We start from the raw sequence: 23,054 nt of genomic DNA on the forward strand, positions 1-23,054 counted from the left end.
GAAGAAGATACACCTCACATTGATGGAAAGGGCAAATATCAGAACCAATTCTCTGTACCGGAAGGTCTGATCAATGATGTAAAATAACACATCAAAAGCTTTCCAGTTTCCGAAAGCCGTTATGCAAGGAAGGATAATCCCCTCAAAAGGTTTTTAAATCCTGAGATGTGTGTGGGCAGAATATACGATTTGCACAAAGATAAATGCATTTCTCAGAATAAAGAAATAGTGTGGGAGCACATCTGTCGAAAAATCTATAACAAAGACTTCAACCTGTCATTTCGAAATCCAGTTGAGCTTTGAAATCAACTCTGCTACCAATGCAGAAGGAAAAAGAAAGCTTCAAACTGAAAACGAGCTTTACCTTAGGAGGGCTGAAGCTGCAAGAACAGCAATGGCTACAGACACAGCATGTACTATAGAGATGTTCGTGTTTACCTTTGACCTGCAAAAAGTACTTGCATTGCCTAAACTGAGAACATCGATATCGTACTACAATAGAAACATGTATGTGTATAATTTTGGATGACACAATTTAACTCACGGCAAAATCCATATGTTTTTTCGGGATGTAACACTGGTTCAAGGGGTTCACAGGAAATTGGTACCTATTTATTGAAACATATTGAAAAGGGTGTCACTTCTCAAAAGCAGGTGGTTGCGTACAGTGATACGTGTGGTGGGCAAAACAGGAACATAATTGTCTAACACTAATGAAAATTACGGGATCTCCTCAATTTCATGTCAACATTATTGATTTACAGTTCAAGAAATGGCTCTGAGCACTATGGGACTTAACTGCTGAGGTCATCAGTCCCCTAGAACTTAGAACTACTTAAACCTAACTAACCTAAGGACATCCACGCACATCCATGCCCGAGGCAGCATTCGAACTTGAGACCATTAGCGGTCGCGCGGTTCCGGACTGTAGCTCCTAGCACCGCTCGGCCACTCTGGCCGGCGATTTACAGTTCTTGCTCCCAGGTCACTCATAGCTGCCAAATGACAGGGATTTTGTCCAGATAGAGAAACAATTAAATAAGAAAGAGTGTCTATTTTTCCCAGATGATATTTTTGAAACAATTAGGAAAACTGGCAGAAAAAATAAATTTCTATCCACAGAAATGATGCATTCTGACTTTTTAGCACCGAAACTGTTACTAAACGCAGTGGTAAGAAGGAAACAAAATGTAATTGGCTGAAAATAAAATGGATGCGTTTTGAGAGGCATAAGCCGTACAAATGCTCTACAAGGAAACACTGAACGATGACATTGACTTCCGCGTCCTAAACTTTGCTCCAAAACGTGGTAGAAGGAGGCCACACGCATATGGTGATATTGCAGTTTCACAAATTTAACCACACATGAAAAAAGTGCTGAAAAAGAAAAGAGCAGGATATGCTTGATTGGCTCCCTTATATTCCAGCTATCAAATATAGTTATTTCCTTGCTCTACAAACAGAAGACAGGGGTCTGGAACATAAAGAAGAAGAAATTAATCCTTAGTATTACAGAAACCAATTGACCTGAAACATATCTTAGTGTATTTCGTTTCACAAGTGAATTTAATAAGAAGGTGTACATTACAAATGTAATAAAAACTATTTGCAATAAAAGAATTAACAGGTTTATATACAATATTCTATTTATTGTATTTCAATAGCGGTACAGCTCCAAAACCTTCACTTTTCTGCCTATAATGCTATTGAAATTAATGATCCAAAGAAAGGTTCATCTCTAGCAACAACGTATATCCTGGAATATTTCTGATATCTCAAAGGTAGATTTTTCACCGCTCATTTAGGACTCTGTACCTCAAAATGAACGAAAATGGACTTGTACCACTATTGAAATCATCTCTTCACTTGTTTGAGATATATGAAAAGACTGTGGGTCGGTAATATCCTATCGAGTTCTCTAAAAGATGACATTAGCGCAGTTTTCATAGTTCGTAGGTTTTCTCTGTTGGATGTTACAAAATACTGAGGTGGGAGAGAATGTTTGGGTGACATACATGAATGCACCCGGAGTGACACAGATCTCCTTTGGACCGCTGAACATGTATGTAGTTTGGAGATGTGTCACAATGCAGTAGCAAAATCCTCAAGCTTCCTACATGCCCTATATGATGCGGAGTCTTCCTAAATTTCCCAAAAAGGAACACCACCGTAACTGCTCCTACTACCTTTTCTACTACCTCGTGTTGCAGGGGAAGGCTTCGTTTGCCGCTGGCCTTATACACTGTGCGCGTTTGGCGGAGCTGTGACAACATGTCCCCCTTTCCACCGAGTGGTCAAAACGCGCTCCTGTAGCATTAACTCAGCTCGTCCTGTTTTTCCACGAGATGCAGAAGGTCTTAGGTATAGCGCTCTCCGACTTCCGTTCAGGCCTGACTTAATTTGTGACAATTACGTGGACGAAATGGGGGAAAGACTGAGGAGCAGTTACAAGATGCAGAGCGACTGTCAAAGAAACAGGTTTTTGAGGTATGGGATGCTTAGCAGATATGTTTGAAAAAGGTGACTCGTTTCGAATTGTGAGAGTGGCACGAACATGTTGCAACAGTGGCTGTAATCATTAAAAGATGTCTCTACAGGAACCTATGCAAGTATGTCGTAGAATGGATAGATTTGATACCAAATCGCAGACAGCATATTTACCAGAAAGTGTAACGTTATCAGCGACTTCCGTGCGCCTTTAGACTCAAGATCGCTTTTTATGTAGCGTGACGGTAACATGGTCTTTAATATTGTGTTTTTAATACAGCAGTCCTTAGGTGAAATGTATGGTGTGGGCTGTAGAATCCCTCTGTGATAAGCTTCAAATGTCGTTTCTCAATAGTGTTCCTCGAAAAGAAAATCATCTTCCCCGGATTCCCATTTAACCTACTTGGTGAATGTTATCGGACTACTAAAAATGACTCGTCATGAAACAGACTCACATGATCAATTTTTTAACTTCTTAGCCTATAATCTGGTGGGTGGAGGAGATGGTTAGGGCACCATGGAATGATTCCTCAAACGCGTTTCGTTTCCTTCCTCTTTTTTTCGTTCCGGTGGTATCTTTTAATGAAATTTCAATCTCCTATCTACACAGGGCGAGACAGGCTCTCACAATTTGTTTTGTAAATGCTAGTATGAAATAGCATCACACTGGTAAAACGGGACCTGCCACAGAGTACAAAACATCTACGTCCTCTTGAATCATAGCTTCTTATTATTAAACATGAAATGAATGTTTTCTTCTTCTGACATGTGAGGCAATGACGTGAAAGACTGTATTCTCTAGTGTTATTTCACGTGTCAGAAATGTTCCTAATACACACGTGCATGACAGATTATTTACAGACACTGAACATGAGAGACTCTGTCAGGTCGTGTAATTTGTTCACAAGGCTGGAAGAAGTTGTTGAATATTGGTGGTCTACAGGGTACGTAAGGAAAGGGGAGGGGGGTGGGAGGAGGGAGGCAGCTGTGACCCACATGCCGACTGAGAAAACAGATGACATTATCTCTGCTTGAGTGTGGGTGTGGTCGGGGGCGCGGTGGTCGTAGTCTGGGGGGGGGCGGAAATTAATCTATCAATTTAATTAATTTGCATAGCAATTTGGTATCAAAATTGGAGTGGTGACCCCATCTCCCTACTACTGATGAGTTTGGTAACAGTGGAATTGTTTTTCGTAACTTATATGTTTCATCTTCCATTATTACGTTCTCCTGAGAGCTGGGAGGCTGGCTGTAAAACTTCGTTCTTTTCATCCAAGTAGTACGGTACGGTGAGAGTGGGGCAGATGGGTTTCCAACTGAGAATACTTCGGAGGAGACTTCCAGCTGTGGCAGTCGCAGGCTACAAAAGGAAAATCTCCTGGAAACCAAGCAATGGACTATTTCACTTCATTTCTGTGATAATGTTGACAGCTGTCCCTGTCCAAAATAAAAAATTTGTTTGTATACGAGTGTCTAACTACGTAAATCATCATAAAGTGTCGACCCCTTTCTTTGCGGAAGCCCTACCAACTACCGATCTGTTCCTGAAGACACGCATTCTGCAGTGATGCAAGACGTCAGGCTCCAGTGACAAACACTGTAATACGTTGTTCAAAAGGATTAGGAGAACACATTTTATCACCGTCCATTGCGTTACACCTACTGGCATTTTGATACAGGCGGCGCCTATCGTCTTATTCTATGGCTTGATATATTCGCTTTCCATTGGCAACCATTAAAATCATTTGTGGTGTCACCGCCAGTCACCACACTTGATAGGTGGTAGCCTTTAAATCGGCTGCGGTCCGTTAGTATACGTCGGACCCGCGTGTCGCCACTATCGGTGATTGCAGACCGAGCGCCGCCACACGGCAGGTCTAGAGAGACTTCCTAGCACTCGCCCCAGTTGTTCAACCGACTTTGCTAGCGATGGTTCACTGACAAAATACGCTCTCATTTGCCGAGACGATAGTTAGCATAGCCTTCAGCTACGTCATTTGCTACGACCTAGCAAGGCGCCATTACCAGTTTCTATTGATACTGTAAAACATGTACCGTCAAGAGCGACGTTCACCATTTATGGATTAAAGTTAAGTATTCCACCAGCTACGTCAGTTTTTTCCAAGTCTAATTTCCTTGTTCTGTTCCAGACCTCACGCCAGCCTGCGTGAGCTGAAACGCGTGCCTTTCGGCTTCCTCTAGTAGTACCGGGTTGGCTCTCTTGCCAACCCACAACATCATTCGCCATATATTAGTTGTGTTCTGCATTACAGTGTCAGTGAATTCTCAGAAAGAAGTGAATACCGGTGTCCCACTGTCTTCTAGTGAGGCTGTAACACTGTTATCGACTCTATCTGTATTTATCTTAGCTATCTTGTTTGTATTTACTTAATGGGACTTCTGTATCATCAAGCTCTTTGATGTACCATCCAAGAAAATCTTTTGTTTATTGTGTAGGTCCATTTATGGCAAGGTAATTAATCTATCAATGAAATTTCAAAAGTAATGTTCTATAAAGTAACGGAAGTTTTAAATCTTTATTTGTAATACTGGTTCATGCATATGGCATTTAGGATAGCAATGGTAGAAAACTCGGAGTGAAGTGCTGCTGCATATAAATTAGGTTGCTAGGTATAGAAATGCTGGATTAGGCGGTCTAACTTCACGGCACCTTTGTGGTGAGAGTCAGAGACTTGCATACAAAGTTTTCGGGTCTTGTGAGCGAAATGAATCAAGATGAGCTACAACACTGTTCCGTATAGCCTCAGATGTGGAAGATATTACGCTCATCGTGCATGGCATTTCTTGGCTAGCTTTGAAATACCAGAGTACGACGCTATGAACAGAAATTTCATAGCTTCTTATACAGCAAGTGTCATGGATACTTCTGCCACCCTCTTTAAATACCCACCACCTCTATCTCAAAAAGTCAGCTGACTGCTATATAATAGCATGGACAATTTACGAGTTTTAGTAACCAATAATAAGTTTAAGATCTGTAAACTTTGTGTTCGGCAACAGCATCTTTTTCCTTAATTATTTATCTAGATAGTGTCATATTTTAAGCGCTAACATAGTTTCGAGTATTCTATTTTACTGAACTCAAAAATTACTGTCTTCTGTGACTCCTGTGCATAAATTTTGTGGAGTGGTAAATTACATAATTGTTCAGTCGGTCTTAAGTGTGAAATGTTCCAAGTATTTTCATAAGAGGGTGGTTAGAGTTTCACGAAAAGCGCAATTCCAAGGAGACGATCTACAGAGTTTTGCTTAAAGATTGTTCTTATTGAAATCTCAGTGAAGATATTGATATTTGTGCACGTTAGTAAGTAACAATGTTTATAATTTCTTGTGTTTGAAGTTAACAGTGTTTCTCATATTGTGACTTAAATGTCATTCCTAGATCTGACTCTACTGATAGATTTCTAACTGTTGATTCAAATGTAAATTTTATATTACAACGACAACATTAATGAAATGCACTTGCCAATTATGTATTATTAGTGTCGATTAAAAAGCAACTGGATACAACTATTGAAACTATACTAGGTCCAGGTACCACCTGTTCCATTTGAGCTATATTGCATAAACAAACAGTAAGTAGAATATACAACTGAATTATTGGAAAACATTTTCAGTGACCGTATACCCCACTAAGGAAGCTGATAAAAGAACCTCTTCTCCAAGTTACTGTTGCTCCACGATCAGTAATCATTTTCCTGTGACGATCAGTAGCTTTCTTCTTAAACAGACAGTAAGTGTTACTTAGAGTCAGATGTTGCCAAGATGTTTTTATACTCCCACTGGCCATTCTTGATAAACCACTGATATACAGCTTGCCACCTCTCCTATAAGTAAAAATAGTATTTCAGTTTCAAGAAAGGTAAATACCAATAATCAACTTTTTTTATAAGCCATGCAGGTACTGTTTTCACCTTTGATGAGACACCAAATGATGTTGCTCAACAGGAGATTCTTAGTGGGCCCATAACTTTTGTTGGCTGTAAAATTAATTTTTCTTGTACAACAAATGAAGTTGTACCAGGCAATTCATGGATGACCATTGCTCTAGTGAGGGGCGATGAGAAGCCTAAATCTGGGTTGGAGTCCTACTATGACAGAGACATTATCTGTTATAGAACATATGCAATTGGAGTAGTTGCAGACAGGAATTATGGTACCTGTGTTGTTACAACGGACAAGCCTTTCTCATTGTATACAAGGAACAGAAGAAGAATTAATGCAAATGAGAGAGTTAATATTTGGTGCAAAATTAGGGATATGGCAGCAAGGGAGGGGAAGAAAACCAAAGTGCACTCCGTGTGCATACCGGGGGGAGTCATTCCAGATGTGGAAAGGGTCCTTCCGGATGCCATGAAGGGTACAGGGTGCACCCATCTGCAGGTGGTCGCTCATGTCGGCACCAATGATGTGTGTCGCTATGGATCGGAGGAAATCCTCTCTGGCTTCCGGCGGCTATCTGATTTGGTGAAGACTGCCAGTCTCGCTAGCGGGATGAAAGCAGAGCTCACCATCTGCAGCATCGTCGACAGGACTGACTGCGGACCTTTGGTACAGAGCCGAGTGGAGGGTCTGAATCAGAGGTTGAGACGGTTCTGCGACCATGTGGGCTGCAGATTCCTCGACTTGCGCCATAGGGTGGTGGGGTTTCGGGTTCCGCTGGATAGGTCAGGAGTCCACTACACGCAACAAGCGGCTACACGGGTAGCAGGGGTTGTGTGGCGTGGGCTGGGCGGTTTTTTAGGTTAGATGGCCTCGGGCAAGTGCAGAAAGGGCAACAGCCTCAACGGGTGCGGGGCAAAGTCAGGACATGCGGGGACCAAGCAGCAATCGGTATTGTAATTGTAAACTGTCGAAGCTGCGTTGGTAAAGTACCGGAACTTCAAGCGCTGATAGAAAGCACCGAAGCTGAAATCGTTATAGGTACAGAAAGCTGGCTGAAGCCAGAGATAAATTCTGCCGAAATTTTTACAAAGGCACAGACGGTGTTTAGAAAGGATAGATTGCATGCAACCGGTGGTGGAGTGTTCGTCGCTGTTAGTAGTAGTTTATCCTGTAGTGAAGTAGAAGTGGATAGTTCCTGTGAATTATTATGGGTGGAGGTTACACTCAACAACCGAGCTAGGTTAATAATTGGCTCCTTTTACCGACCCCCCGACTCTGCAGCATTAGTGGCAGAACAACTGAGAGAAAATTTGGAATACATTTCACATAAATTTTCTCAGCATGTTATGGTCTTAGGTGGAGATTTCAATTTACCAGATATAGACTGGGACACTCAGATGTTTAGGACGGGTGGTAGGGACAGAGCATCGAGTGACATTATACTGAGTGCACTATCCGAAAATTACCTCGAGCAATTAAACAGAGAACCGACTCGTGGAGATAACATCTTGGACCTACTGATAACAAACAGACCCGAACTTTTCGACTCTGTAAGTGCAGAACAGGGAATCAGTGATCATAAGGCCGTTGCAGCATCCCTGAATATGGAAGTTAATAGGAATATAAAAAAAGGGAGGAAGGTTTATCTGTTTAGCAAGAGTAATAGAAGGCAGATTTCAGACTACCTAACAGATCAAAACGAAAATTTCTGTTCCGACACTGACAATGTTGAGTGTTTATGGAAAAAGTTCAAGGCAATCGTAAAATGCGTTTTAGACAGGTACGTGCCGAGCAAAACTGTGAGGGACGGGAAAAACCCACCGTGGTACAACAACAAAGTTAGGAAACTACTGCGAAAGCAAAGAGAGCTTCACTCCAAGTTTAAACGCAGCCAAAACCTCTCAGACAAACAGAAGCTAAACGATGTCAAAGTTAGCGTAAGGAGGGCTATGCGTGAAGCGTTCAGTGAATTCGAAAGTAAAATACTAGGTACCGACTTGGCAGAAAATCCTAGGAAGTTCTGGTCTTACGTTAAATCAGTAAGTGGCTCGAAACATCATGTCCAGACACTCCGGGATGATGATGGCATTGAAACAGAGGATGACAAGCGTAAAACTGAAATACTAAACACCTTTTTCCAAAGCTGTTTCACAGAGGAAGACCGCACTGCAGTTCCTTCTCTAAATCCTCGCACCAACGAAAAAATGGCTGACATTGAAATAAGTGTCCAAGGAATAGAAAAGCAACTGGAATCACTCAACAGAGGGAAGTCCACTGGACCTGACGGGATACCAATTCGATTCTACACAGAGTACGCGAAAGAACTTGCCCCCCTTCTAACAGCCGTGTACCGCAAGTCTCTAGAGGAACAGAAGGTTCCAAATGATTGGAAAAGAGCACAGGTAGTCCCAGTCTTCAAGAAGGGTCGTCGAGCAGATGCGCAAAACTATAGACCTATCTCACTGACGTCGATCTGTTGTAGAATTTTAGAACATGTCTTTTGCTCGAGTATCATGTCGTTTTTGGAAACTCAGAATCTACTATGTAGGAATCAACATGGATTCCGGAAACAGCGATCGTGTGAAACCCAACTCGCTTTATTTGTTCATGAGACCCAGAAAATATTAGATACAGGCTCCCAGGTAGATGCCATTTTCCTTGACTTCCGGAAGGCGTTCGATACAGTTCCGCACTGTCGCCTGATAAACAAAGTAAGAGCCTACGGAATATCAGACCAGCTGTGTGGCTGGATTGAAGAGTTTTTAGCAAACAGAACACAGCATGTTGTTCTCAATGGAGAGACATCTACAGACGTTAAAGTAACCTCTGGCGTGCCACAGGGGAGTGTTATGGGACCATTGCTTTTCACAATATATATAACTGACCTAGTAGATAGTGTCAGAAGTTCCATGCGGCTTTTCGCCGATGATGCTGTAGTATACAGAGAAGTTGCAGCATTAGAAAATTGTAGCGAAATGCAGGAAGATCTGCAGCGGATAGGCACTTGGTGCAGGGAGTGGCAACTGACCCTTAACATAGACAAATGTAATGTATTGCGAATACATAGAAAGAAGGATCCTTTATTGTATGATTATATGATAGCGGAACAAACACTGGTAGCAGTTACTTCTGTAAAATATCTGGGAGTATGCGTGCGGAACGATTTGAAGTGGAATGATCATATAAAATTAATTGTTGGTAAGGCGGGTACCAGGTTGAGATTCATTGGGAGAGTCCTTAGAAAATGTAGTCCATCAACAAAGGAGGTGGCTTACAAAACACTCGTTCGACCTATACTTGAGTATTGCTCATCAGTGTGGGATCCGTACCAGATCGGGTTGACGGAGGAGATAGAGAAGATCCAAAGAAGAGCGGCGCGTTTCGTCACAGGGTTATTTGGTAACCGTGATAGCGTTACGGAGATGTTTAACAAACTCAAGTGGCAGACCCTGCAAGAGAGGCGCTCTGCATCGCGGTGTAGCTTGCTCGCCAGGTTTCGAGAGGGTGCGTTTCTGGATGAGGTATCGAATATATTGCTTCCCCCTACTTATACCTCCCGAGGAGATCACGAATGTAAAATTAGAGAGATTAGAGCGCGCACAGAGGCTTTCAGACAGTCGTTCTTCCCGCGAACCATACGCGACTGGAACAGGAAAGGGAGATAATGACAGTGGCACGTAAAGTGCCCTCCGCCACACACCGTTGGGTGGCTTGCGGAGTATAAATGTAGATGTAGATGTAGATGTACTTGAAATAAATTTGTCTAATTAGGCCGGCGGCCGTTCTCTTTACGTAACTGCAGTTTACTCATAGCTAACAGAACCTTGGTTCGAATCCAGTTTGTTCTGTTATACCTTCCTACAACAGTAATCCAGTAAGAACCATCATGCTCGTTTCCATATCCTTTTACAAAAGTAACGTTATCGGTGTACTGATAATTAATAAGGTCCGGTAGTGTTAATGGTACGCAGATGGCAGTTGTCATTTGAGGACGTTGCACATGCAATGCAATCTAGAAAGGATGCATCTTTCGGTCCTGTTGCTGCAGATGCCAACAACTTCCCGTGTGTCATCCATGGGTTGTGGACACGCTAGAGGGAGACAAGTCAGTACACAAGGCGGGTTGGATACGGTTGTTGACGCTTTACAACCCCATGTGAAGACCGATATCTCGTCATCTCTGTGTTGCGGCATCGTACAGCAGGAGCACTGCAATACGATCTCAGAATGCCCACTGCAGCCGCTGTGTCTGATCAAACTGTAATGAGCAGGTCATACGAAAGGACCGTACGATCTTGGCATCCTGTTCGAGTAGCCCGCTTTATGCGACATGTTGTAGATCTTCATCATGTCTGCCGTTTTCATATCATCTGGCAACTTCGTCACTGTCGAATCGTGTAATTCATAGACGAGTCCAGATATCCTGTGACTGAAGGTGATGGCTACGTTGTTGTGCTGACCCCGTGGTAAGCGGTCCTTGCCAAATGTTGTTCATGAAGTCGAAAGATTTTCATGGTTCTTTTATGTTGCGTGGTGGCTTCAGTATTGACAGCTTATGGATCTTGTCGTTGTCCTGGGACACCTTGCCTTTTACCCCTGTAGGACCATGTCGTGATTGCTGCATACGGTGGTAGCTCTAATGTATTCTAACGCCAGGACTCGTGTTGCGGTCGCTAGCAGGTATGTCTCGCGATGCCGGGACGTTGAAGTAATGGAATGGCCGGTGGCGGTTCCCGACCTAAACGACATCGTGCATATGTGGGACATATTTCAGACATGTTCGTAGCTGTCCTGTTCCACTACTGACGTCCAATGATTTTCTCGGGCTCTGATTGAAAAATGGGAATGGGTACCACAGGGTGATATCCATTGCCTTATGAATGCCCCAGATTCGTTCTGATCCGGCACAAAGTTTTGATGTGCAATTAAATTTCAGATCAGCGCACACTCCACTGGAGAGTGATAATTAATTCAGGGCCCGCATCTCGAGGTCGTGCGGTAGCGTTCTCGCTTCCCACGCCCGGGTTCCTGGGTTCGATTCCCGGCGGGGTCAGGGATTTTCTCTGCCACGTGATGGCTGGGTGTTGTGTGCTGTCCTTAGGTTAGTTACGTTTAAGTAGTTCTAAGTTCTAGGGGACTGATGACCATAGATGTTAAGTTCCATAGTGCTCAGAGCGATTTGACCCAATTAATTCAGGAAACAATCCCCCAGCCTGTGGCTAAGCCATGTTTCCGCAATATGATTTCCTCCATGTGCGCTGGTGGCAGAAATAATATAATAAAGGCTGCGCAAACAGAGAATCATAGCAGCCAGTACCAAAAAGTAGCAGTCAGTTCTCGGATCAGGATTTTTAGTGGACGTGGAAGATTATCAAGTGAGATGGTGGCGCTCTATTTGCAGTAGATCAAACTCGGGAGTATGTGACGCCAGCGAAACAGCATTAAGAGGACACAAATTTTGTATTTGTTATTTTACTGTAGGGGTTGTCTTCCCACGGCCTGGTGGAAGGCACACTGAAACACATACTCGAGTGTGACAAGAAATGTGGATGCAGCACTTTGATGGCCGCGGCTGTGGTGTAGGTCAGGACCAGAACTGTTGATATTATTAATAATATCGCGATTCATAAATATCGATGTTTAAAGAAACTCCATCATCGGCCCAAGGATTATCGAAAACAGTATCAATATATCGGCGGAAAATATTTCGACGTATTTGCCCGTAAAAATATTGGCTGCACTTTGTAAATGTACTGGCGGTCTACGGCTGTATTTTTAAGTAGTGATTTATGATTGGGTATTGTGTGCATCAAAGAGCTAGCAGCCTGCTTTTCCCCTAGAGTATGAATTCTAGGGTAAATGTTGCACGTACACACATGGCGATAGCCTCATTATTGTCAATGGTAACTGCATGTAAGTGGCACAAGAAAAAGTGTTCAGTGAGTCAGTCGTTTGGTTTTGTCACATATCGAATTCGTCCGGAACACTTCATGTCAACTTCCCTGTGCTTTAATTTCTGCAGACGCCAGTGATCTAGCAATTGCAGTGTCAAAAAGGTGTGGTGAAGTAAAGCGTTGCAGTTTCTGTTGGTAGTTCTGAGCGCATACTACGTCGGTATTTCCCTCGCACGTCTCCACGACAAACACTAATGTTGTCATTCAAATTTTTGTAGAATACTGTCGGCAACTGTTTTTAAGAATGTCGGTGTGAAGAGAGAACACACTAACTGAGTTAAAAATTGTTTTTTAACGGAAATGTTGGGCTATTTCTACACACTGGAAATTTTGTTATTACACTCACACTGCCACCCCCAAAGTGCAGTCTGACTTCTTTTGTGCCACCTATACTTGCTTCACACAGTCAAAGAGAAAGACTCGACTCGATGAAAGCTCAAAAAGTAGTGAGACTGCTTCACACAGTGAAACTAAAACAACGTTCTACTACAATTTACAAAGAACAATTTCGAATGCTAACCGAAAATTACACAAAAAAATAAAATAAAATATAAGCGCCACATGCAACCGCTCACTGTCAATGTATAGATACAACGCTGAAAAAAAGTGCGATTTACGTCGATAATCCTTTTCAAAGATATCGATATACTGGTATATCCACATTTTACCACTAGCTCTAGTTAGAACCCAGCATCAATGTCGTGTAGATGCCTGGAACAGGTATCTGTTGGTTCAAGCCTACACGGCTCACCAACAGCTAGTGCGGGCTGCGTCAGATCTCTGAAAGATCGACGTGCGCTTGAAAGCGAGTGCCGACAGCATATCACACAGACTGGTTGTCATGAGCACAGAACTCCAGCACCAAAATCAGCAACAAATTGTATAGTCAGGGAAACAGTACTACACACAGCCCATGAGGACGCACGGTATCTCGAGCAACAGGATGAAGGCGGTAGTTTCCAGTCACTATGTACGGTCGTTTACCAGCGGAAAGCCCAGGTTCAGTCACATCTTTCATCAATCACGGCTGTGAAGAAACAGCAGTGGCAGCTTGCACCGACTAAACTGTACTTCAGCCAGCTGGCCACGTTTTTGGAGGCGAAGTTTTCTCTCGCCTAGAGGCATAATGATTCACCGACTGAGTTATCCTGTAACTCGCGAGACTTTCATTCCGTCGGATGCATATGGAATGACCAGACAATGGGACTGAGGCTTCTGAAATGAGAGTATTTATGTCGGACATTACGTCATCGCACTTGAAAATGTGGGAATTTTCCCTCATTTTATGGAGGTGTCAGCTGACTCGTCTTCAACGCGCTGCCTCAATTATTTTCTGTTACTCTTGCCTTCGCACTTCCCATCACTGCTAGGACGCCGTGGAGTGGCTCAGCTCGGACATTACGGGCTATGCCTCCACATCGGGAGGCTCGCAGAATGAATTATTGCATGCCATCATACTGCACAGTTTACGCTCTCACTGCGGCTCGATTAGGAGTGGAAATGTATTATGAGCGGTGGTCTGCCTTCTGCAACACTGGCATTCTTTGCGTGCCCCTAATACTGGTTTGTTACACCCTGTATGAGCTGTATCCGAGTCTCTTCCATCCCTGGCAGGTAATAATTTTAAAATTTATGTGTACACCCGGCGACTGGTGTGACTTCAACCTAGAACAACTTAATACTTCATAGATTACACTGTCAATTGGTCAATATCCCACGTGAGTGAATTACCTTATTTGTTCCCACATCAATCTAGGTTTTAATTTCCAATACGGTCGAGTTCTTTCTCGCTCTACTTGCTGTAATCTGATTACCCACTTTGGCGCAATTACCTTGAGATACTAATTCTTAGCTATGGCGTCAAGCCATTCTACGGAGGTCTGGCACAACGGTAGGTCCGGACCATTGGCGGTTACAGAAAAGTCTCAAGGAGGGGGCGCTAAAGATATCTTGAGCTACCTTTACGTTCACTGTAATAAAAAATAATCACGTCACATGCAAAGTTAAACTGACTATACACATATACAAGACAATGCCATCTTATGATATAAAAAAGTTACAGTTGTGGTTCTCTTCCTTAAATGATGAATTCTGTGCGTCTATTGTTCTTGGCAAATTGGTTAATTACGTCGTCAATAGCACAATCAATGTCAGAGTGAGTGTTCAACAGAGCTAAGCCATTAATTCGATCCTCGTTCATTGTCGACCTCAGCCATGTCTTTGTACGCTGTAGTGTTGAAAAACTTCTTTTTACTGTAGCAGTAGATGCAGGTAGACAAGTAAATGTTTTGTACAGCGTGGGAAAAGTAAGATAGTGAGATCTAGGACAAACAGACAACGCTTGCATGACAGAATCAGAATCATTAAGGATGTTTATGCTCGTTTGCTTGCATCGAAGAGTCAAACAGTGATTCTTCTTCAAAGAACGGTAGTTCAGTTAAGCACTGATTCAATTTATGTGCCAGATCATTACAGTGATGTTTCAGTGGTTGTATGTAGGTTGAATTTTAAATGATAAATATTTCCTTCAGCTAAATATTCTCTCATGTCAGTCGTAACATGGTCCTCTGTTGGAATAAAAACAGTTCTTTTCCAATATGGCATAGCATTATTAATATGAATTACTATTCTTAATACTTCACAATCAGCTGATCACTCTCACTATTGACTAATCTTCACACATGCACTTGCTACAACTAGGACTTTTTACTTGTTCAGTCTTCAGTCCTAATATTTCTGCTTCTGAATGTACACTAGCTTCCTATTCGGCGAATAGTCCGCATTTATAGCGCTACGTATCAAAGGTTCTCTGTACAAGAAAACAGTAGAATATTCGCTTCTTTTCTCGAACAAGTGGCTGACAGAATATCGTATCGAGATCACTAGAATGGCCGCGACTTTTCTGGTAGGTATGTTTTAGCTATCTGTCCGCCAGACGGAAACGTATAAAATACGATGACGCCAACGCTCGTGCTACATGTAAAGTACAACTACTCGATAACTCGATTCAGTCGAGTCGACTGGCGAATGAAACAAACGAAATGCGTGCGGGCTGACAGGCGGGGGCGGCGAGGGTGTCAATGCGGGCGGCCCCGCATGGGGTGGGCGAGCGCCCCGCGCGGGCCCCATCTGTATCTGCCTCTGGTACGGACGATTGACAACCTTACGCACCAAGCGTAGGTAGAGTATACAAGTTGCTGAAAGAAATACGGCTATGCCGGTAGTAGAACCTCTTACTATAATGACATTCTATTGCTTTTTTCCTGGAACTGTAGGAAATGTGACAGCTGTTCTGTAGTAATATAACCCTTTTACATCGTAGTTATTTGATCTTACGAGTGTAGGAGTTCATCGCCAAGAAAGATTAAATTCTCGGTAGGTAGGGTATTCAAATGTGCAACTGGGCAGTACAACATCAGTGACGATAAAGTGGCCGTGATAGTACTGGTTTTGATTGCAGGTAAACTATTGTTAGCCCCTGCTAGATAACAGGTGGCGCTGATCAGGATATCGCTGTTCTGAAGTTCCATCCTTTCCATGCAATTAAGTTTCTCATCTTTGTAACAGTTGATGATTACGAGCTGCAGTGTCAAGACAGAGTAAAACCAGTGGGTACCTACTGTCTGAAAATATGCTAGACGTTCCAGGACTTCCCTGTGGCGTTCCTTTGCGTCAAGTTTAACCTTAACTTCGGACGACAGTGCATCTGCTCAGACAAATAGTTACTTAAATGGTAAGACATTCTATTCTACACTCTTGTAACTCCTCTAACGTCGTAAGAGCAATTGAATCTCCTCGTTCTGAAGTCGCTGACGTTTCGTTAGTTTGTAGTGGCACCCATTTATTCATGACTTTATATTTTGTAGGATGTCCATGAACGGTGTAGCACTCTAATGTGCGTTTGTACTCACTACCGGGAATCGGATCAATATAAACTACCTTTCTCTCTCCCAATTTCTACATTGTCGAATAGTGCTAAATTTCCTTGTGTTAACTCAACCACACGCTGAACACTAGCTGGGAAGTACTCTTGTGCTCGACATAACCCTTCCAAAAATTATGCAATGACGAAGGAGACAGCTTTAGCTGTATGGTAAACATTTATGTAATCTGACTGGTTTCAGAGCTTTAGAGCCACATCTTCAGTGATACATTCTTATTTTATACCTTATTTCAAGTGATGACCAGTGGGTGACCCAACATTGTGTCTCCAAGTGAAATAAAACATATTCTGCTCCAAAAAATTGATGTGGTGTCATCAACGACTTACTGAATGGTCTGTGTACTGCATGCTGTACCACATTCATCATTCCAGCTACTTGCAGTCTTGCGTCATTAATGCTGTTTGCCAGTATCCGTACGTCTGGCGACAGCCATCTCTTATCCAATGCACTTAAACTCTTCTGAACTATTGCCGAGTTGTTAGTTGCTGTTGTTACCACAGCTATCTCCTGTGTTACTGTTGTATTTTGCCGTACATTTTGCTCAAAATTCGTCTGCTTTGTGCTGTGCCACTAAACTGTGGTCTTGCACCTGATATGTTGCCGTGTTCGGTTCCCACACATCATCTTCTTTAGCTGTCTCAAACAAGGTTGTAAGGAAGTTTCCGTCTTCGTAAAAATATCCTCTCGTACCTTGTACAGATGACTGCGGTGCTGCATCTGCTGTGTGTAATTGATGCGCTCTTAAGAGTCTCATAAGTCAGTTCCGGTTTTTGATACTCGTCACTGATATCCGAGAAAATGACAGCTTTCTGTGCCCCCTCACGTAATTCCTTGAATCTGTCTCCCAGGCTACAAATCTCGTCCCTGACTTTCCATACCTCGAAAGTTATTCTCAGTGTCCATTGGTGATCAGTCAACAGAGCATTCGGTTGCTTGGAAAACAGCACTCTAGATTTCAGTCGCTGGTTCACAATTGCGCCTCCAATTCCTCCTCCGATGACGAGCATTAGCGTCAAGAACAACATTGTTCTTTGTAGGTGACCAAACCATTATGTCATCTAGCGCACAGCACTAGTAATGGTAGTACATTGCTCTTAACCCTCCTTGGTTTTCTTCTGTGTTGTGGTACCGATAATGGAATTTTTGATAAGACTATACTGCATCACCTAACGGTTTTACTCTACTGAGATGTACGGTGGAAGTTTTAGTTGGTGGCAGTATTTTAATATTGACTGAAGAGGTAATTTCTATGATTTCATACGCACCGACATATTTCTTCAGAAATATTTTGGTGTAACCTTGTGGTCTCTAAGTGCTGACAACACTAATGGACAACTTTGAAATGTGGAAGTTGGTTATCACGCTATCCATTTCGTTCTTGTCTTGCGAGAGATTTTGTGTTTGCTCGCCTGGTTGTTTGCAAAACTCAGAGTACCGTTTTTGCAAACTTCTTTCCTGACTCGACGTCGGACCGTTACGTTCGTTGTAAAACGTCGAATAGAGATGGCACTTTCCTTTCGTAGACTAACTCGTACATTGAGACCAATACTAGTACATACTCGCGAATTGTATGTGCGGATCACAATTTCAAGATGTATGTCCAAATCTGTATGTTGGCTGTTAATGTAACGACTCATCACCGTCGAGATTGTTCTATGAACACGTCCCATTCACCTGTTTGATTGTGGGTGGAAGGGACTTGTCTGCAAATTGCAATTACGAAAAAACCGCGGGCCGGCTGCGGTGGTCTAGCGGTTCTAGGCGCTCAGTCCGGAACCGCGCGACTGCTATGGTCGCTGGTTCGAATCCTGTCTCGGGCATGGATGTGTGTGATGTCCTTAGGTTAGTTAGGTTTAAGTAGTTCTAAGTTCTAGGGGACTGGTGACCACAGGTGTTAAGTCCCATAGTGCTCAGAGCCATTTGAACCAAAACACCGCACAGGTGTTTCACCCAGTCGGTAGAAAGGCTACACCCTGATCTATGGTTAAAGTATCTGTTCGCAAAATTTAAGAATACAGTTAAACACTGACGCTGAAGCAACTGTAACAGCCTTCTGGTCAGGATTGCTGTCTTACACGATTTGGCTACAAAATAACGGGACTATTGCTGTAAAACATTTTATTTGAAAAACATACATATTTCGTAATTGTCACCGTCAATAAGCTCCCCTTCTCTACCACTACAATGTTCCATGTGAATTTTCCATCGGTGGAAACAGTACTGGTACTCATCCTCTATGAGCTGCTTCAGCGTACAGATGACTTGTCGCTTTTAATGCAGATTTTACCTCAGAGAGTACATAAAAGTCATATGGTCCTAGATCAGATGAATAATGTGGGTGTCTAACCGTGGAAACTCATGCTGATCCTGTGACTTGTTCTTCTACAGTTCGGGTCGTTTGTCTTTTATTGCCACATGGAGTTCAGTTAGCATCACAGTGTAACAAAGTTGATTAACAGCTTAACCTTCATAACCTTCATAAACCTAGTAGAGATACACAATTACACGAATATTGGAAAAAACATCACCGCTTTGAATCTTGACTGCCCATTTGAGCTTTTTCCGGTCTCGGTGAAATTGGCTCTTTTCAATGTATGTGTTGGAACTTATTTTGTGGATCATGAATGAAAAACCGAGATCTGTCATACGTTACCACTCTTTTCTAGAAATTAGGATTCTTGTTAGTGGTATTCAGAGTAGAGATACACAATTCCATGAATATCGAAAAAAAAATCATCGCTTTGAACCTTGACTTGCCCATCTGAGCTTCCTTTTCGCTCTCGGTGAAATTGGCTCTTTCCAGTGTATGTATTGGCCATTATTTTCTAGATCATAAATGAAAAACCGAGATTCGTCATATGTTATCACTCTTTCCAAGAAATTAGGATCCTTCTTAGTGGTATTCAGTGTCACTAGGAACATTTTCACTAGCATCTTTTTGTTCCAGCTTTAGAATTTGCTGCACCAGTTTTGCACATACATTTCTCATATTGAATTGGTGACGTAAATTTTGCTTTGGGCGTTCTTTGTCAGTTCCTATAGTTTCGGCGCTTGCTTGAATACTCAACCAACTGTCATTTCGAATAAGGTATTGTCATCCGTTTTTCATGTTGAAGAGCGTCACGGGCGTGAGTCATCAGCAACTTCTTCTCGATTATCTGGGAAACACACAGAAAACTCAAAAACATATCCACATGATAAATCGTCTTCGATATATTGTTCTTTTAATAGTGGATAGGTTTCTGTAGCAGTTCTTCCACGTTTCATGTGAAACATGAGGACAGTTCATTGCTCTATTGTTATATTTACTGTTCCGAAGGAAAACGAAGTCCCAGCTCTTATGGAAACGAAGGCCACCGCCACACTCATTTGTCTGCAGGGGAGAGCGGGGCTACAAGTTACCGAGGTACGTTGTTCCGACTGAAGTAACTCCGCGAAGCAAAGATGTATGAATATGAAGTAAACACGTCGTGAAATGAAACGCCACAGCGCAACGACGGCAGCCAGCGTAAACAGGTTAGTGGTCCCCGGATCATCGGAACGACAGCACGTCCGTCGCTGGTTCACGTACGTAAACGTTTTCCTATTTGGTATTTATGGTCTATGTCACGAATTTTAACGAGTAGCCTTTAGTGTATCAATCTTTTATTGTAAGGATTTATGTACTGTTTTAGTAGACAATGTGTAAATTACCTATGTTTCGCCACGTAACCAATATCTTGCAACATGTGTGATTGGGACTAGATGTTCCGTTTTTCGGAGGAACGTTATGACCTCGTAAGAACTTGCCCCAACTCACTTGTACTACAAATGGAATGAAAATATGTATTTTTATTTTGTAGTATGAGGACGTACACCTGATAAACAGCAGGAGGTTTTGTGTTACAGGAGTTGATGTAAGAAGCAGGAGATTCTGTTCTCAACGACAGCAGGAAAATAAAAACTGTTGCCAAAGTATTAGATATTTGTCATATGACTTTATACAGATTTGTCAAAGAGTTAGGATCTGGGGTAAGATATATCGCGACTGCTGACAAAAAAGTAAGATTGGTCTTTACTGAAGGCCAGGAAGGTAAGTTGGCACAATAACTGTTGCAATGTGCTTTTTTTTGTCTTCTGCCAAAAAAAGTCAAAAAGTTAGAGTACGAATGTGCACTGAAATTCAGTGCTAGCAATATTCCACCCTCGTGCACGAAAATAAAAAAGCTGGTCCAGACTTGCTGACTGGGTTTTTAAAAAGACATCCTCACCTGTCAGTAAGAACATCGGAGTCTCAGAGTGCCAGCAGGGCGACACCTTTTAATAAATACATTATTACTGAATTTCTTACAAATCTGAGCACGGTGTTGAATAAATATAAGTTTCCTTCTTCAAGAATATATAATTTAGGTGTAACAGGTGCTACAACATTGCTAAATCAGAGGAAAATTATTGCCAAGAAGGGAATGAAGCAAGTTGGAGCCGTAGTATCTGCTGTACGAGGGACATTGGTTACAGTGGAACTGGCAGTAAATTAGTTAGGTCATGCTGTTCCTCCCATGTTTAATCTCCCAACGCTTAAATACAAAGATTTGTTTATAAATGGCGGACCACCGGAATCTATGGGCGCAAGAAACAGTTCAGAGTAAATGACAGCTATGGACTTCATGAAATATACGGATCACTTTGTCAAACATACTAAACCATCACCTGCTTATCCGATTTTGTTGTTGTTCGATAGCCGTCCGGGCTGACCGAGCGGCTCTAGGCACTACAGTCTGGGACCGCGAACCGCTACGGTCGCAGGTTCGAATTCTACTTCGGGCATGGATGGGTGTGATGTCCTTAGGTTAGTTAGGTTTAAGTAATTCTAAGTTCTAGGGGACTGACGACCTCAGAAGTTAAGTCCCATAGTGCTCAGAGCCATTTGAATTTTTTTTTCGTTGTTCGATAATCACCAATCTCATACTGATATCAGTGTGGTGGAAAAAGCGAAGTCTAACTCAATTATAATGCTGTCATTCCTGCGTCATTGGAAATTTGGAAATGTTTGGTAAGGACTATATTACCAAATGCTGAGGTCATCGGTCCCTAGGCTTACGAACCACTTAATCTAACTTAAACTAACTTACGCTAAGGACAACACACCCACCCATACACACATCCATGCCCGTGGGAGGACTTGAAACTCCGACGGGGGGTGGGGGAAGCCACGCGAACCGTACAAGACGCTTCAGACCGCCTCATTGTTCACACGCCTACAGCCATTGTGCAAAGTCTCAGAACAATTGGCTACGCGGTAATGCTGGTAAGACAATGTCGATACATAAGATCCCAGAAGTTGTTAGATATGCGCTACCTTGTGCAGTGACTCCCATAAACGTAATGAGCTCTTTCAGAAAAGCTGGCATTTCGCTTTATGACCCCAACGTTTTTACAGAAAACGACTGTGCTACATCATATGTTACAGATCGCCTTTTAGCTTCAGTAAACGCATCGTATGTGGCTTTAGGCATTTCACATGGCACCATCACCAATAGGTCAGAAGCAATATCAGAGACTGTTACTAGCATACACGCTAATGCATCTGAAATTGTAAACATTAGTACAGGTACACGACAAATCGTTGATCCGCCAGGGCTATCAGGGGTTCTTAATCTGCCTGCATCTTCTGGTGTCATACAAGAACAACTCGGAGATCAAGTCCCTTTCGCACCAGAAGCAGTACGTCCTTTTCCGAAGGCACCGCCAATGATTCGAACAAACAAGAGACGTCTTAGAAAATCCGCTATTCTAATCGATACTCCAGTAAAACAGACCTTAGCATAAGAGCAAAGTAAGAAAATGAAATTGCACATCAACAATTAAAAAGTAAGAAAAATTTAAAAAAGGGGAAAGGTAAAACAACACAAGTAAAAGGGAATGGTAAATGAAAGGGGAAGTCAGTAAAAACAGTTTAAAATCGAATAGTGAAAGGTCAGAGAGTGAAGACGACAGATTAGAGTATTTTTATCTAGTGTGCTTTGACAGTTACTCTAATTCACTTTCTGGGGACGAATGGGTTCAGCGTCAAGAATGTAAGAACTGGGAACATTCCACATGTTGGCAGAATCAAGCCTTATTAACCCATCTAAGACTAAACTGTGATTGTGATATATCTTCTGATGTTTAATTATAAGTATATATGTTTTTTGCCTGTGACAGCAATGTGATAGATATTAAGAGCCTGAGACAAGGCCAATATGATTGAAGACCAAATTATCGAGGCTGAGTAGATGCAATTTATTTGACAAGCTGTTAATTACTGAGGGGTTAATAACTGTTTAAGTGCAAGTTATACTTACTTGTTATATAACATACAAATATTTTACTGTACTTCGTACGAAATTGTTGATTATTACTTAAATAACCAGACATGGATTATCATTTATTGTTTTTTATTTCAGAAGTAATGCTTTAACAAATATGTTAACAGCTTATTCCAGCTTGTTAACAATTTGCCACAAATCGGGTTAAATTGTTATTTTACGACTATAGACATTAAAACATTATTACTGAAAAAAGTCACAACAAATGACCAAAATAACTGTCTTAATATCAAAGTTACATATATAAGTTAATTTTGATTGCATCGCATGAATACTAAACAGAAGTATACTTAAAGGATTTTGTTAACTAAAAATCTGAACTTGTATCCCTGCTCTCCTCTACATGTCTACACACACTAGAGATACCGCTTTCGATTGAAATGGCTTCAGGCCTCACAGTTATTAGTAGCATTCAA

Source organism: Schistocerca cancellata, chromosome 5 (genome assembly GCF_023864275.1).
Source record: "Schistocerca cancellata isolate TAMUIC-IGC-003103 chromosome 5, iqSchCanc2.1, whole genome shotgun sequence".
NCBI lineage: Eukaryota > Metazoa > Arthropoda > Insecta > Orthoptera > Acrididae > Schistocerca > Schistocerca cancellata.